Genomic DNA, 15,828 nt, shown 5'->3' with positions numbered 1-15,828 from the left:
GAAGAATAAAAATGTAGCAAATTTGGAAAATAGTTGTCTGTGAAGAAAATTTTGGAAGAAAATGACAGTTTTCCTGGTAAAACATCACTGGGAGAGGAAACAAGTTTTACTGAGGGCAACTGTGCTTTCAATTCCCTCAGGCACATGTAAAGATCATGTTGCAACCTTCCCTTTTGGATCCAACATGTTTCCATAAAGCAGACTGGATTTTAGCTTTCGCATTTCTCAAAACTGAGGGATCTACTGGCTCCTATTAGTTCCAGCTTCTCTTTTGTGGACAGATAGAGAAATACAGATATTCAGATAACTACCTATGTCAGGGCAAAGATGTCTGGAAAATAGTCATCATATTCTAACCTACCATGCACAGAAAGTAGAGATCAGAAATGGAGTAGGTGGTTTTGACACTGTCTCCCACAGCCTTCTCCTAGAGAAGCTGGCGGCTCATGGCTTAGACAGGTGTACTCTTTGCTGGGTAAAAAACTGGCTGGACAGCCGGGCCCAAAGAGTTGTGGTGAATGGAGTTCAATCCAGTTGGCGGCCGGTCATGAGTGGTGTTCCCCAGGGCTCAGTTTTGGGGCCGGTCTTGTTTAATATCTTTATCAATGATCTGGATGAGGGGATCGAGTGCACCCTCAGTAAGTTTGCAGGCGACACCAAGTTGGGCGGGAGTGTTGATCTGCTCGAGGGTAGGAAGGCTCTGCAGAGGGACCTGGACAGACTGGATCGATGGGCCAAGGCCAACTGTATGAGATTCAACAAGGCCAAGTGCCAGGTCCTGCACTTCGGCCACAACAACCCCATGCAGCGCTACAGGCTTGGGGAAGAGTGGCTGGAAAGCTGCCTGGCGGAAAAGGACCTGGGGGTGTTGGTTGACAGCCGGCTGAACATGAGCCGGCAGTGTGCCCAGGCGGCCAAGAAGGCCAATGTCATCCTGGCCTGTATCAGAAATAGTGTGGCCAGCAGGAGTAGGGAAGTGATTGTGCCCCTGTACTCGGCAGTGGTGAGGCCGCACCTCGAATACTGTGTTCAGTTCTGGGCCCCTCACTACAAGAAGGACGTTGAGGTGCTGGAGCGTGTCCAGAGAAGGGCAACGAAGCTGGTGAAGGGTCTGGAGTACAAGTCTTATGAGGAGCGGCTGAGGGAACTGGGACTGTTTAGCCTGGAGAAAAGGAGGCTGAGGGGAGACCTCATCGCTCTCTACAACTACCTGAAAGGAGGTTGTAGCGAGGTGGGTGTCGGTCTCTTCTCCCAAGTAACTAGCAATAGGACGAGAGGAAATGGCCTCAAGTTGTGCCAGGGGAGGTTTAGATTGGATGTAAGGAAAAATTTCTTTACTGAAAGAGTGGTTAAACCTTGGACTAGGCTGCCCAGGGAAGTGGTGGAGTCCCCATCCCTGGAGGTATTTAAAAGACATGTAGATGTGGTGCTTAGGGACATGGTTTAGTGGGCATGGTGGTGTTGGGTTGATGGTTGGACTCGGTGATCTTAGAGGTCTCTTCCAACCTTAATGATTTGATGATTCTATGATTCTATGATGACCAGTCTTGCTTGTTATCGGAAATAAAAATCTACTGTAATGGGTTGTAGAAACTGTGAAATAAAACATTAGTAGAACATTGTGTGGATTTTCATTTTTTGGTTTGATTTGTTTTTTTTTTTCTTTTCTAATTGTAAGCTTTAAAGATGCCTTCCATCCTGCCAAGTGCAAATACGAATATTATTTACAGCCTCTGGTTTCAAGTCTCCTCTTTTTATATATTTAGTCAAGAAGTCTTTACCGATTCTATTAATATACAGATACTGACTCTAGCACAAAAAACAGATATAAAGGAGACCCCTCCAGACCTACCACACTATCTTTATTTCTATTTCAGGGTCAGGAACTGATTCATTTTCTTACCGATAACTTGTCTGCATCGTAACCCCTCAGAACTGGCCTCTCTCTGCTGTGGACATTCGTTGCCTCATGTATCTATCATCATCTACTGCCTCAGATTTAGAACTGCAGAATATTTCTCAGCTCACACCATCAAGAGTTTTGTTTTCAGGACATGCATTCATGCATTTCTGTCAGAGAGCCTTCTTTCTGTGAGTAGAAAGTACTGTTAGCCAGCTTGATTAAATCCCCTTTTGTTTGGTTCACCTCTTGGTTTAGACCCCTTCCACATTACCAAAACTGTCTGCTTGCTTCTGCTCTTTCTGAGTCCTTCCATGAGTAATATGAAAAAACCCGTCTTAATGTTTAACTATAACTAGAGCACTGAATTATATTTTTATTTGGGCAGAAGTCCTTTGGGAGCTCATCTAGACTGATCTACGTTACAAATGTGAAAAGCGCTCTCTTCCTAGGTGTCTTTGATGTGTTTATTTTTTTAACACAGGACAAAAAAATGATTTAAGTAAATCTCAAGCTAGTTTGGCAGCTTGAAATATAGTAGATTTTAAATGATGTAATATTACCATCACAAAAAACTTGAGAGCTGTATATTATGTTCACAGTGTATAAAGCAGTATGTTTGATACTTATTTTGACTAAGTGATTCACTAATCTTTCCTTCTCATGACTCTAGTCATAATCCTGATGTTTTGGAAGGCTCTCAGGTGACCTAAAGAGGAAAAAGAGATTACTTCTCATGTGTTCCTTGATATTTATTGTCTGCATGCATTGTATGATGTGCTTGCTTTCTACACAATGTTGTAATCTAAATGAAAGATACTATAGGTAACTACTACTGTATATCATAGGAATGATATTTTTGGTGGTAAAAGATAGAACTGTAGAGTGTTTATTACCACCAAAGTGCAGCTGTATCACAAGTGTAGGCCATTCAGAAGTATGAATCAGGAAACATAAGAAATAAAAACATCAGAAATGCCTTAATGGTCTGACTAGTGTTTCAACCAGTCTGTTCTGCTATTCAGTTTCAAGGGTATAGGAACTTGTAAGACTAAAATATATAAAGAGATCTTAGAAAACACACATTACTACTCTGTAAACACCCTCTTTTGAAGACCTGAGAAAGAGGCATAACTTGAGCAAGTGCAAATTGTTATGAATAGAAATCAAAGTGATAAAATGTGAAGTGAAAAAAACTTTAAAGAATAACAAAACCTTTGAAAATGAAGAAGATTGTGCAGTAATATCTGAGTGTGTTTAAAATACAAATTTTTATTTTTTTTTTACAAATGCATTTATTTTATATTTTAAAAGGAACAGTTTCTTCCTTTTACACTTTATAGCAGTGAAATATTCATCAGGTATTGGTGCTGTCATCCGTCAGAAGACGTGCTGTTTGGTGCATTTAGCAAGCTCACAGCAAGTCTATCGTCACAGAGCATGCTGTGTTCCCAAACAGAAGAATACATGTTTGTTGAAGACTCAGACTCACTTTTTGTTGTTATTTGAGATAAACTATCTTTCAGAAACAAGACCTATGATTGTGATAGAATACTTCAAATTGTTGTAGTGATAAGGGAAAACTCTGTAGAGTTGATTTAAGATTTTTTTCCAGAACATTTTTAGAATTTCACTAAAATCCGAATGCTGCAGTGGAAGGGAAGTTATGCAAGTTATGCTGAGTACAAATAGAACTGGTCATGCAAATTAGTCTTTCCCCCTCCATTTCTTTATTTCAGCTTTCAGAGAACAGTACTCAGAAGAGCAGTAATTTGTCCCAAAACAGCTATATAACTGTTAGAGCTGAAGGGGGAAAAAAACCTGCTCAAAACCCATCAAATATGAATCATTATATGACCTCTTAAACTGATAGACTGTCTTTCATTGACAAAAATGGGTTTGCATAAATTATACTTAATATTGGTTACCATACTAAAAATGTGCAGGCTTGACTAGGGCTAGAAATTCTTATATGAAGTTTTACATATACAATTTTTAATCCTTTTAATTTTTACATTTTTAATCCTTTGAAAATGAAAAGTGTGAATATGAAACTAGATGTAGAAGAGTCTGAAGACAAATAAAGAGTGGGTCACATCTGAGGAAGCAGGCTTACCCACTGTGAGTCCTTATTCTGCATTCTCCTCTGAAGATGTACAGCTTCGTGAGTGCGCTTGAGTTCGTCACATATTAGAAGCTTCCTTGAAAACTCTGCTGCTTGAGAGGCCATCCTTCACCTCAGCTCATCGCCTCCTGTGTGTGAGGCTGCATAACTCAGCACCGTTTCCTGTGTCTTCTTTTCGTTTCAGCTTGCTGAAGCTGCTTATAGCAGAGCTCACTAAATTGATGTGTTTCAAGAAATGCCTCTTTCTAAGGTCTAGATTTCTTATTTCTAGTTCTCATGACCTTTATGTAAGATGCCTAGAAAGCAACAGAACAGTGTTTTTTTCACTTTTAGTAGGTTTGGTACAAACAGAGGACTTTTCACTAATGTCTTTTAGAAAATCAAAGAATAAAGTTGGTATTACTTATTTGAACAGCTTCATAACAATAATTACTGTTAATATGGACTGCAGTTTGCCTGAGGAATAGTTCTTAGGGTATGATCTTTGTGGAAATTGGGGTGGTTTTTTTTTCCTTTTTTTTTTAAATTAAATTTAAATTTAAATTAATTTGTTTTAATTTATTTGAACACTTTATAATGCATAAAGAATCACGATAGAATATCCAGAAAGCTTTGCACAGGCTGATTCTAGAATGGCATTGTAGGTATGAGAGGCTAGTCAATGCAAGAATTTGGGTATTCACGCTGTGTTACAATACATTGCTATTCTACTTTTTTATTATCCAAACCATCCGCATTACTGTGTTCTTGTTCAACACATAAATTAACTGACAGCACATATAATTTGAGTACAGTGTAAATATACTGTCCAGTGTTCATTCTAGCTTGATGATCCTGTAATGGAAGTTACCTAAACAGCAATAACCAGATGCCCAAGATGAATCTCAGGTATGTGTACTCTAACTGGGAGCAGTTTCTATAGAGTGTGTCAGAATTACTAGTGGCTTTGCATCTCAGGAGAAAGCAAGCTCCCCCGGTTGTCTTCAAAAGAAGTCTCAGAGATATTCTTCATATCTTCATCCAGTGCTAGATTCACTTATTTTTCAGAGCAGCAAACAAGAATCTTAACAGGTCATCTTTGGGAAAAGTAATTAGTAATCATGCTTATGAAGTGTACCAGATGATAGGCAATTTCATCGTCAGAGCTGTCTAACTCCTCTCAGTGCCTGACAAGGTGAGTTCTTCTCATGCTATCCCACATGGTACTATTTCCAAACATAAGAGGGTGTTTCGTAGACTCTTATCTCTGTACTGAGATTGGTAAGAAATGCCAACGGTTAGGAGCGTTTTTGTGATGGGCATGGTCATATCAACGTCTGCCACTAGATGGTACTGTGGACTAGACCCTCGTGAGGGACTGGCGCAGAAAAATTAGGGGGGTTTGGAAGGTAAAGACAATTTATAGTATATATAACATTGCATCAACAGTCTGTTCTGAAGGAAATTTTCTTATCAGCAGTGCTGAATAAGCAACTGTGTCTTAAAAAAAATGCTTATAGTTAGTTGTAATGTAGTTCTTTTTAGAAATAAGTGATTCACCGAGTTAATTTCTCGGTACTTAGAGATGCCTTGGTTATGGAAGTGGATAAGGCACTGACTGACCACTCTGGCCTGTTTGCAGCTATTTCTGTACATCTTCAGTATCCGCATGGGAAGAAGGAACAGTGAGGAGAAGTATGCTCTTGCAGCATGGAAGGCCAACAGCTTCCTGGGCTGCATCAGGCAGAGAGTGGCCAGCAGGTGGAGCGAGGTGATCCTTCTCTGCTCAGCCCTGGTGAGACACATCTGGAGTTCTGGGTTCAGTGCTGAGCTGCCCAGTACAAAGGAGACATGGATATACTGGAGAGAGTCCAGAGAAGGGCCACAAAGGTGATTAAGGGGCTGGAGCATCTGACATACAAGGAGAGGCTGCGAGAGCTGGGACTGTTCAGCCTGGAGGAGAGAAGGTTCAGGGGGCTTGTATCAGTGTGTATAAATATCATCTGATGGGGGTGAGTAAAGAAGATGGAGCCAGACTCTTCTCAGTGGTGCCCAGTGAAAGAAAAAGAGGCAATGGGCACAAACCAAAATGCATGAAATTTCATTTAAATACAATAATTTTTTACTTTACTCTTAAGCACTGGCACAGATTGCCCAGAGAGGTTGTGGAGTCTCATCCTTGGAGATATTCAAAGCCCAACTGGACACAGTCCTTAGCAACCTGCTCTAGATGACCATGCTTTGAGAAGTGGGATAGGACTAGATGATCTCCAGAGGTGCTTTCCAACCTCAACTGTTCTGTGATTCTATAATCCTGTGAAATGTCTGGAAACGAAGAGGGGCCATTTAAGCTACCAATATCAAGAACACTGTGACATGAGAACAGGAAACCCATTTTAGGGAAGACAAGTGTTCAGTAAATGCTGAGCCTTCCAGTTCATTGTAGGTAGATCTCTGAAGTGATGGTTCTATCCTTTGGGTTCCAATAAGGATGAAATGAGTGAAAATCCCAATACCATTTACTGTTACTGCCCTGTCCATCCCATCATGTTCTTAGTGAGTTGGCTTTAAAATATTTTCCTTATGACTTTTGTAAGAAAATTGCATATAAAAAGTGAGAAGAAAACTTAGTAAATTGGAATTTAAAAGGATATTTGTACTCCAGTACATTTCCAGTATAATAAAGATACAGCAAACACCTCACTGATACTGTGAAGACAGCACTTTAGTTACATATACAGTTTGTGTAACTCTAATAGTTAACATCTATAAAAATAACTTCAGCAAATCATGAGAAGACTGTATGTCAGAGAAAAAGCCAGAAAACTGGAAGTCAAGAGCCAGCCTATGTTTACTCTAATTTCAGCATTTTCAAAGTATACTCAAGAAAAAAATGTTTATAGTTGAGGTTTTTTCAGTGTGCACTTTCTTCATTGGAATGAACTGCCAGGCATTGGGAAAACACAAAATGTCCCTTGTAAGAGCATACTTGATTTTCATCTATTCAGAAACAGTTTTTGTTCATCACTTTGAATACAGTGTAACACATTGGGACATCTAGCCTACGTCCCCTGAAAGAGGAGTTTCACTCATGGTTACATCCATGCTGGGCAGAATGCTCCTGAAGGGTTAAGGAGGGGATGGGATGCAAAGACATGTGAAGGAGTAAAAGTCGTATCTATCATAAAAAGCACTGTGATCTGTTACTGTTTCAATGGAGTTTAAATGAAAACAGACACTGGCCAATTGTGTTCCAGTATCATCTACATGAAACCACCTCTTATTCTTTTCTAACCTTTTGCTTCCAGTTTTTCTTTCTCCTCTTTGTAGAGGATCAAGAAACTTGTCCCTCAAGCCCTTTCTCTAGGAGTAACTTCACTGGACTTCCTGAAGCACCATCCTCACAGGCTCTCCGTGGGAAGGAGAGATTACACTTTTCCTTTTGGCATCTGAAGTTAAATGCCATAATTTGTTCTTTGTTGTTGAAAATGACATTTGCACTAAAGAAAGATCCTCTCACACAGACAATTCCTCTTGTAGTCAGAGTTCCATGAAGAATCAGCAGCAGGAACAAGTGAGCCCCTAAGTAAATGTGATCATTGCTTTTGTGCCCTTCATAATAAAACGGAAACAAACTCATTAGTAGGATTGTCTCGGGAAGGCACTTCACTTTTGGTAGTCACACCTTAAAGCTATGATTAAAATTTTTGAATAAAGACAGGAAACAATGCCATGACTGCCTTTCAAAGCATTACAAGGATATTAGTAAGTAGCTAACGTCCTGTTTTGACTTCTTCATTAGACCTTTTGGAGTTGTACTTTCAGCAGCTGCACACAGGGGGGATAACAGTCCCCACTCCCCCACTCCCTTTCACGTCATATGGATACACTTACCCACTAAGCTACATCATATGGCAACCCACTGTCCAGGTTCCTTGCTCTTTTCTGTAGAAATCAGGATGCAAGAGAATGCCTGATGCACAACCCATCTCATTGCAAGGGAATGTTGGCAAGGTAACTTGGGCACACTCCTAGTTCCCCTAGCTTAGACATAACCATAGATGCCATGGCTGTTTTTGGCTAAGATTGTGGAATACTTAGAAGCTGCACTGGGAGAAAGGGAACAGCATTCAGACACCAAAAGTTGTGGTTGACTGTTGAGAGAGCATGGCACAAGCCAGCAGTTTGCAGAGGCAAGAGAGGAATGCTTAGCTCAAGAATGACTGGACAGTTCTGAGTCCTCCGATACAAGAAAGACATTGGAAAACTTGAGACAGTTCAGTGGAGGCCACCAAGATGCTCAAGGGGCTGGAGGACATCCCTTATGGGGAGACACTTAAGGAACTTGACTTGTTCAGCCTGGAGAAGAGACAGCTTTGCTGGGAGGGACTTATTAGCAGCTTGCCATTGCCTAGAAGGAGGCTATCAAGTTCCATGGCAGGAGGACAGGGGACAGGGGATGTTATAACTGTATATAGGGAAAAATATTTTCACCATGAGTCAGGCAGCGGCACAGGTTGCCCAGACAGGTTGTGCAGTCGCCACGCTTGAAGGTTTTGAAAACTTGACTGGATAAAACCCTGAGCAATCTGTTCTGACCTCAGAACTGACCCTGCTATTGGGGACCTCCCAGGGTCTCCTCCAACCTGAATTATAATATGCTTCTGTCTCTGAACAAAAGAATGGCATATTAGTTACATGTTCATCATTCCAAGCAAAGTGTATAAATTATAGTAAGAAAATAAAGTCACTCTGCTCTTTCTACTTTGTGCTCCATGTAGAATGACCTGCAAGTCCTTCAGTTTTACTGCTACCTCATAAGCTATCAACAAGTTCAGGGGTAAGTCAATGGAAAACAAAGCAGTTCACAGAATAAGTGGATGAATGAAATGTAAAACCATAATAGGGCAGGCCAAAAACAATTTAGAGGAACCTCACTTAAGGCATAAAACCAAAAATAAATGTTCTGAACACATCAGAATCAGGATGCCTGCCAAGGAGAGTATTGGGTTATTAGATGACTGAAGTGTAAAAGGAGTGCTCAGGGAAGATAAGACCACAACACAAACCTAAATTCTTTATATCAGTATTCATTTCAGAAAAGCTGAGGGAGGTTCCCACACTGATTTCTCTCTCTCTCTCTCTTTTTTTTTTTTTTAATAAGGGATGAGCCTTAGGGATCGTCTTAAATTGACCTGTCAAAATAAGAAGTTTTAGAAGAAACTGACTAGTAAGAAACAAATTGTCAGGGCCAGATGGTCCTCATCCCAGAGTCCTAAAAGAACTCAAGGAACTCAAGCATAATGTTGTCTCACAACTCAATATGATGTCCAACCCATCATTTAAGTGGGCAATGGTTCTAGGGGAATGAAAAGTTAACTTTTTTAACAGTCCTCCATAAAGCCTTTTTTTAATGTTTGCAAAACTTACTGAAATTGTGAATCAATAAAATATGATACTCAGCTATTTTAAAATCAAGAAAGGTCAGCATGGATTTTTAAGTCATATTTTAGAGGAATCATTTGTTAACTTTTAAAAATCTTTAAACTTATTGATGGAGTCAGGAAAATAATTTGATACAGTGTACAGGGATTTGCACAATGTGGGAGAAGTTGGGAAAAAGGAACTACCCTGTTCAACAAAAAGCTTGAGAGAGAGAGAGATGGAGGGAGAGAGTGAGTAGTGTTGTGCCATTTTGCAACAGCTGAGGATCTCAATTTCCTACTTGATCTGTACCAGAGCAGGAATCCCAGGCCAGGATATTTGCTGTCACTCTTCAGTACAACAACATACTTATTCAAGGAGAAGTCTGCATTAATTTTACTGCTTTTGCTACATTCAGGCATGCTGTCCTCTCTCTCAGATGCTGAATAATTGATCATCCTGAAAGGTGGCAAAGAGGTAAACAACCAATTTTTACTTTGCAGATACTGCTGCTTTGTCAAATAATTGGTGCAAAGACGTATTAACAGTAAGAAGGGAGATCCATGTCTGCCTGCCTGCCTTCCTTCCTTCCTTCCTTCCTTCCTTCCTTCCTTCCTTCCTTCCTTCCTTCCACTAACTCATCTGATATCTGGTTGGCCATTAAGGTAAGCTAAAATGAGGGAAAACTTAACTGAAACAAGTGTTAGGAGAGGATGAAGAATCTTTTATCTTGGCAGTTATGATCCAGTTCATATAAAAGAATAGACTGTATCACACTTGTTTCTAGGGATCGCCTGGAGCAGCAACAACATAATCATAGGAATTAATATGAATAAAAGTATCCTGACTGCACTTCCTGATGGACTCCTGAAGTAACAAGGAACAGACCTGAAGGTTTCAAGCTGATCACTTCCTAGCCCAAAGCTGCTTCTAAGAGTGAGCTGATGAGATGTGATATTTGTATTGCTACAGGCAAGTCAAAATTACCGTGTCATGTGTCTGTGATGCCAATGTAATTAATCCCTGTGAAGCACATTTTTAAATAGCTTAAACTAGATGTTTGAAATATATTTTATTCTACTATTCATTGAATTCATTCTCTCTCATTGGATGGAAATGCAAAGGTCCAAACTGGTGAAACTGGAAACCAGTCTAAACTGAAGTACAAGAAAGCTGGTGCAGACTTCAAAAAAGCAAGTGAAACATGGCAATTAACAAACCAATAAAAAGTTGATGGCAAAACAAAATAACATTAAATAAAAAGAAAGCTAAAAATGAAATGGAAAAAAAAAAATTGAAGAACCCCAAATAATGAATCTGCCATGCTTGTTGAGGAATGGTAGAGAGTGCTTCACTACTTGAATCTGATGCAATTGCAGTCTGAAGACCTAGTCAGCCACTGGCATCATGCCGGCTGCCCTGAAGAGTAGAATTTAATCCACGGTATACAAATATCAACTTGATGAAGAATTGTATGCCTTTTAATACAGAAAATACTTGGGCAGTGGAATGATGCAAAGATGAGTCAAATTTAGGAAGCACCTAATCAGGCCTTGAATGGAAGGTGAAAATTGGTGGTTTAGATCAGGACTGTGTGCCAACTGATCCAGTATGTCGCCACTGTTGGCCCGTGGCCACCATCAAATATTACAAAAAAATGGTAGTGTACCCAGCAATTGGCAAAAGCAGTACAGTAAAACTGTTTAAGTTTCCTTCTCTTCCCTACAAACTAAAGGTTGTCCTAGTTTTTCCAAAGGGCAGATTTCATTCCCTTTTCAGGGGACCCTATGTTAACTCGTATATCCCTGAATGTTCCTGTAATGCATATATATGTATGTACAAACCTTCTTTGAGTTGTCTGAAATGTTGAGCCCAAGAGATACTTGTGAGAAACTGGATTTTTCTTTCTAGATTTTTTACTTTATACATGTTTATGATATCCCCTCTTAATAATTTCCTCCTGAACGAAACAATTAGTCTTTCAGAGTCTCTTGATAGAAAAAAAATGTTATTTTCCATCTAATCATCTTCAACACATTTTGCTAAGTTTTTCTGAAATCTGAACTATCTTCTTCCTTGGATTTTTTTTATGATCAGGTGGTCACAATGTTTCAGATACCACCATATCACTTTTTTATTTCATTTGATGTCCACATACTCAAGTAAATTGCTTCCCACAAGGTTCACATCCTGCTGAACAGCACTATCCCAGTGCTCCTTCATTGACAAGATAAGCCAAATATTGTAACATTAGAGGTTGCCCATCACCTTTCATTAGATGAGGAGAGTTAGCCAAGTTCCATTAAGCCAATACTTTCTTATTTTTGTGATTTTACTTCAAAGCAACATTGGCTTTAATTTTATCTTTAAAACACCTTTTCATTTTAAAATTACTTTTAAATAGATCACATTTCATTCCCACCTACAGATGGAACTGCTTCAGAAGTAGGTGTTTTGCAGAGAAATTCTTGTTTTCTCTGCAAAAATACTCAGGATAAAAGAAAATTTAAATTCTTAATTATTTTGCAATAGCACCACACAGTCCTCTCTGGACCTCTCAAGAAAATTGGCTTTCCTTCAGATCCGGAGGCCTGGGCTTTGCTTTTTGCTCTTTACAGAGGTTGCCCAGTTTCTGGTGGTGTAGCAGGGTCCCTGTCCTCTGTCTGCTTTCTCTGTCCTGTTCTCCAGAAGGTCCCTTCAACTACAAAGGTCTGGTTGTTTCCAAGGCGGAAGGTCCCCTCCGTTCCCCAGTGGTTCCAGCTGCCCAGAGCAGGCAGACACCTTTTCCCACTGCTGCCAGGCTCCAATCTTTTAACAGAACAGAAATGGATTAACAGAGAATAAGGACAGGTGGGAGATATACTTTCTGTCAGAACTGCAAAAACATTTTATCTGTTTTCTTAGCATACTAGGCATTATCTGTTTTTAACATTATGGAAGACATTTCCAAAGCATAGGAAGAGCCTTGTGGTGGTTTTCTTAGAAGGCCAAGAAGGGAGAGATACATCTGTTGAAGGACCATCTTTGATCTCAGCTCAAAGCATCGGCTTCTGGTTGTTGCTGGAGACAAGGGAGGGTTGGGAGGTGGATCTTTGGCCTGACCCATTGTGTGGGTTGTTTAATCCGTGTGAGATTTCACAGTAGTTCTCATATCACAGAAATTATTTGTTGGCTATATTCCATTATGACCACCTTGAAGACCTGTCTAGGGGAGCATCATTCACATAAATCATCAGAAGGGGTGGACCTAGTAAAATGCCATGGAAACTTGGAAATTTTACATGGACACTCCCAGCAACTGTAAATCAATATGTCTCTGTTGTCTTCAGGGAAACTGTGCTGGTTCACACCAGCTGATGAAATGCCTCACTGAATTAATTTGACCTTAAACAGCTCTGCGCAGTGGGGGCCATGACTGTGGTGAAGAGCAGAACTTAATTCGTTGGGTTTTTTTTCATGGGGCTGATTAAGAAATTTATGCTGATTTTTTTTTTCCATTGGGAAATGATGATTCATTAGAACCAAAATGCTCCTGAGAAGGAGACTATATTGAAACCAGTCCTAAAGGGTTTTAACACTTTAGAGTGTCCATCTAAGATAGCTGCAATACAAAAGATTTTATTCCTCAGTTAAAAGGAATTTTCTGTTTTGAAATCTAAATATATTTCTTCACATCTAAAAGGATACCAAAATAAATCAAATGAAACACCTAGGATGAGCCTAATTCAGTTTCTTTTACATATTATCCAATCATAAAATAAAGTGTCTTCAAGCAGTTAACACTAAAATTATATGTCAAGAGAATTAATTTTCTTTGTAAACAAAGATTTGATTTAACCCAAGATACATGAGTACATTTTTTGTGGACTTCAGGGACCCCTTTCTGTTACTAAAGAATTTGTTTTCCAGAGTCTGGTCGCTTTGAATGTACATATTGTAGCCTTTCCTCCAAAATGTGACTACAATTTTAGATCCCTTCTGGATAATTGTCTACCTGCTTATGACTCCAAAGCATGTGGTGCTTGAAACTCTTTGCCCAGACTATACTAGCATGAGTAGTACAGTACAGCGAAACAGGCTTATGAAAGGAAATAGCTTGTATTCACTGTATTTGTTAGGGCATGTGCCCTGGTTTTTCATACTGTTTTGTTCCTACAGATTACTACAATATTTTGGGTTTGTTCTGGGTGCTGGAATAGAAATATAAAAAATACATATTTTCAGACAAACAAGACGACTATTAAAAATTTCAAATTCAGTTAGTAAAATGGCTGTCCCCCACAGTACAAAGTACAGAAAACAACCTTGAAACCACAGACACTAACATTTCCCTTTAGAATTCATAATATGGGATGTGATATTTTGATAGTTATGAATGGGGCTCAGAAGTGCCTCAGGCTCACTAATCCTTTGAATCCTTTGGAGTTATGAACCTTATGAAAAATCCCGTCTTGTGCTTTTAAGGATTTCATGAGGATTTGGTACTCAACAAACCCCAGATCTCCCATGTTTTTGCTGCAGTGTTGACACAGGGGGAGTAATACCAGGGTATTTTTCTCTACACAAAACTACTCTCATCTGTATTTGAGTGTTTTCCAACCAAGTTAGCCTGTCCAAACTGGGACCAGATATGGCTTTCACTTGGCCTGGCAAGTCACCCTCAGCTGTCAAGATGTGACCTAAAATCCCAGTGTAGCTGTCAGTCCTGAGAGCCTTGCCCTGGTTCCCCTGGCCTCCAGGAAGTGGTGGCAGGGCAGCTTGCTTTGGCACCAGCTATCATAAAACACTCCCTGTGACTGGGTTTCGCTCACCTTTATTTTGCAGCCTTATTTTTTTTTTAAGTGAAGATGTAGCAGTCCTTTCATCCTATGCTAAAATTAGTACGTAAGGTAGGTGGAATGAACCATCTCTTGAACTCATAAATATTTTCCTCCATGAAGCCTTCAGTAAAAGGCCTTTTTTACAGTCTGAAAAGAGATGCCTCTTTCTCTCCAAGTGCTTTAGATGAAGTCTAAATGGCCGGCTATGATGTCTTGACACCTTACTTTCAGAGCAATAATTTATATAAAAAGCATCACATCCATGGTGATCAATGTCATTTACTAATTCAACCGAGACACTTTTGAGGGGACTGCTGCTCCAAGAAAGTGAGTGTTTATGAAAACTGGCCTCTTAAAAGTGTGTTGAGCAAAGTAATCAAAGTATTGTGAACTATAGAAAATGTAGTCTTTTAAAGTTTTTTTTCTTTTTTAAATAGATAATCAGAGTATAAAATCACAGAATTTGGAGAGACATTTTAAGTAGACAAATACCCAAATTATTTAAAACTCTTTAAAAAGGGATTAACTTTCAAGTAGATGGTATAACTTAAAATGAGTAAGGTAGGAAAGGACAACCACCAGCTAAGAAAGCTGTTACCAGAGCTCAGGGTCCCCAAGCACGGAAGGTGCACCCTGAAATCTACTTGGTCACTTCGAATTACAACTTAAAAATCACTGAAGACTGGTGTACTGGAAATGTTAGCTTATATTCAAAAGCAGTGAACTAGAGTCTTTGTTAGTTCAAAGTGTGTGGTATTTTTTCCTCTTTTTCCTTTTTTCACTGTCTTTTCTGTACCATTTAATGGTTCACACACCTTTCAGTAGAGACGGGCTGACTGTTAAAAGCAAACAGATCATGCATATCAAGCTTTGGTACTAGGAGACAGACCTTTTAATGTCTTTTTAATCCCAACATAGATGAAATGAACTGGCTTTGGAATGTATTTTCTTTAATTCCTCACATCTAACTAAAACTTGGGTGATGCCCATTGCAATAAAAGAAAGATTTCAGCCACACTTCATTGGTTTCTCCTGGTTCTGTTGGGCACAGAGGGGCATTCTGCCAGAAATAGTTGTAAATGGCACAGTCCCTATAAAGGACAGTGGAAATTGTGTTTTCAAAACCCTTCAGTTGTGACCAATTCTTCCTGAAGACCTCTTGGGGGTTTCTGCAGAAAGAACAGCTGACGGGATGTGCAGAGACTGTAAACACTCATGTTTAACCATTGTCAATACATCAGGCTGCAGAACCACACTAGCAGCCAACCCCCAGCAGCACACCCAGACCATAAATTTTGGAGTCCTGCATGGCTTAGAAACAGTAAAGGGTACAGGAAAGGGTGAAGGCAATAAGTGCTACCATTACCCATCATAATGAAAAGGAGTGAAAAGAGGCTGAGAGGCTTCTCTGAAATGCGTGCACTGAGGAATGCAAAACATGGCAGGTAAAACCCAGTGCATGTTATTCCCCCCTTGTCCCTTCCTTTCCAGGAGTATCATACCGTGAAGATGACTTGCCTTAACAAATTGCTCTATTGTGATGTTTTATGTTGTATTGAGTTAGATTTTATGCTCTGTTT

Source organism: Aptenodytes patagonicus, chromosome 1, assembly GCF_965638725.1.
Source record: "Aptenodytes patagonicus chromosome 1, bAptPat1.pri.cur, whole genome shotgun sequence".
Lineage (NCBI taxonomy): Eukaryota > Metazoa > Chordata > Aves > Sphenisciformes > Spheniscidae > Aptenodytes > Aptenodytes patagonicus.
The sequence above is the reverse complement of the archived record's forward strand: the minus strand, read 5'-3'. Positions refer to the sequence as shown.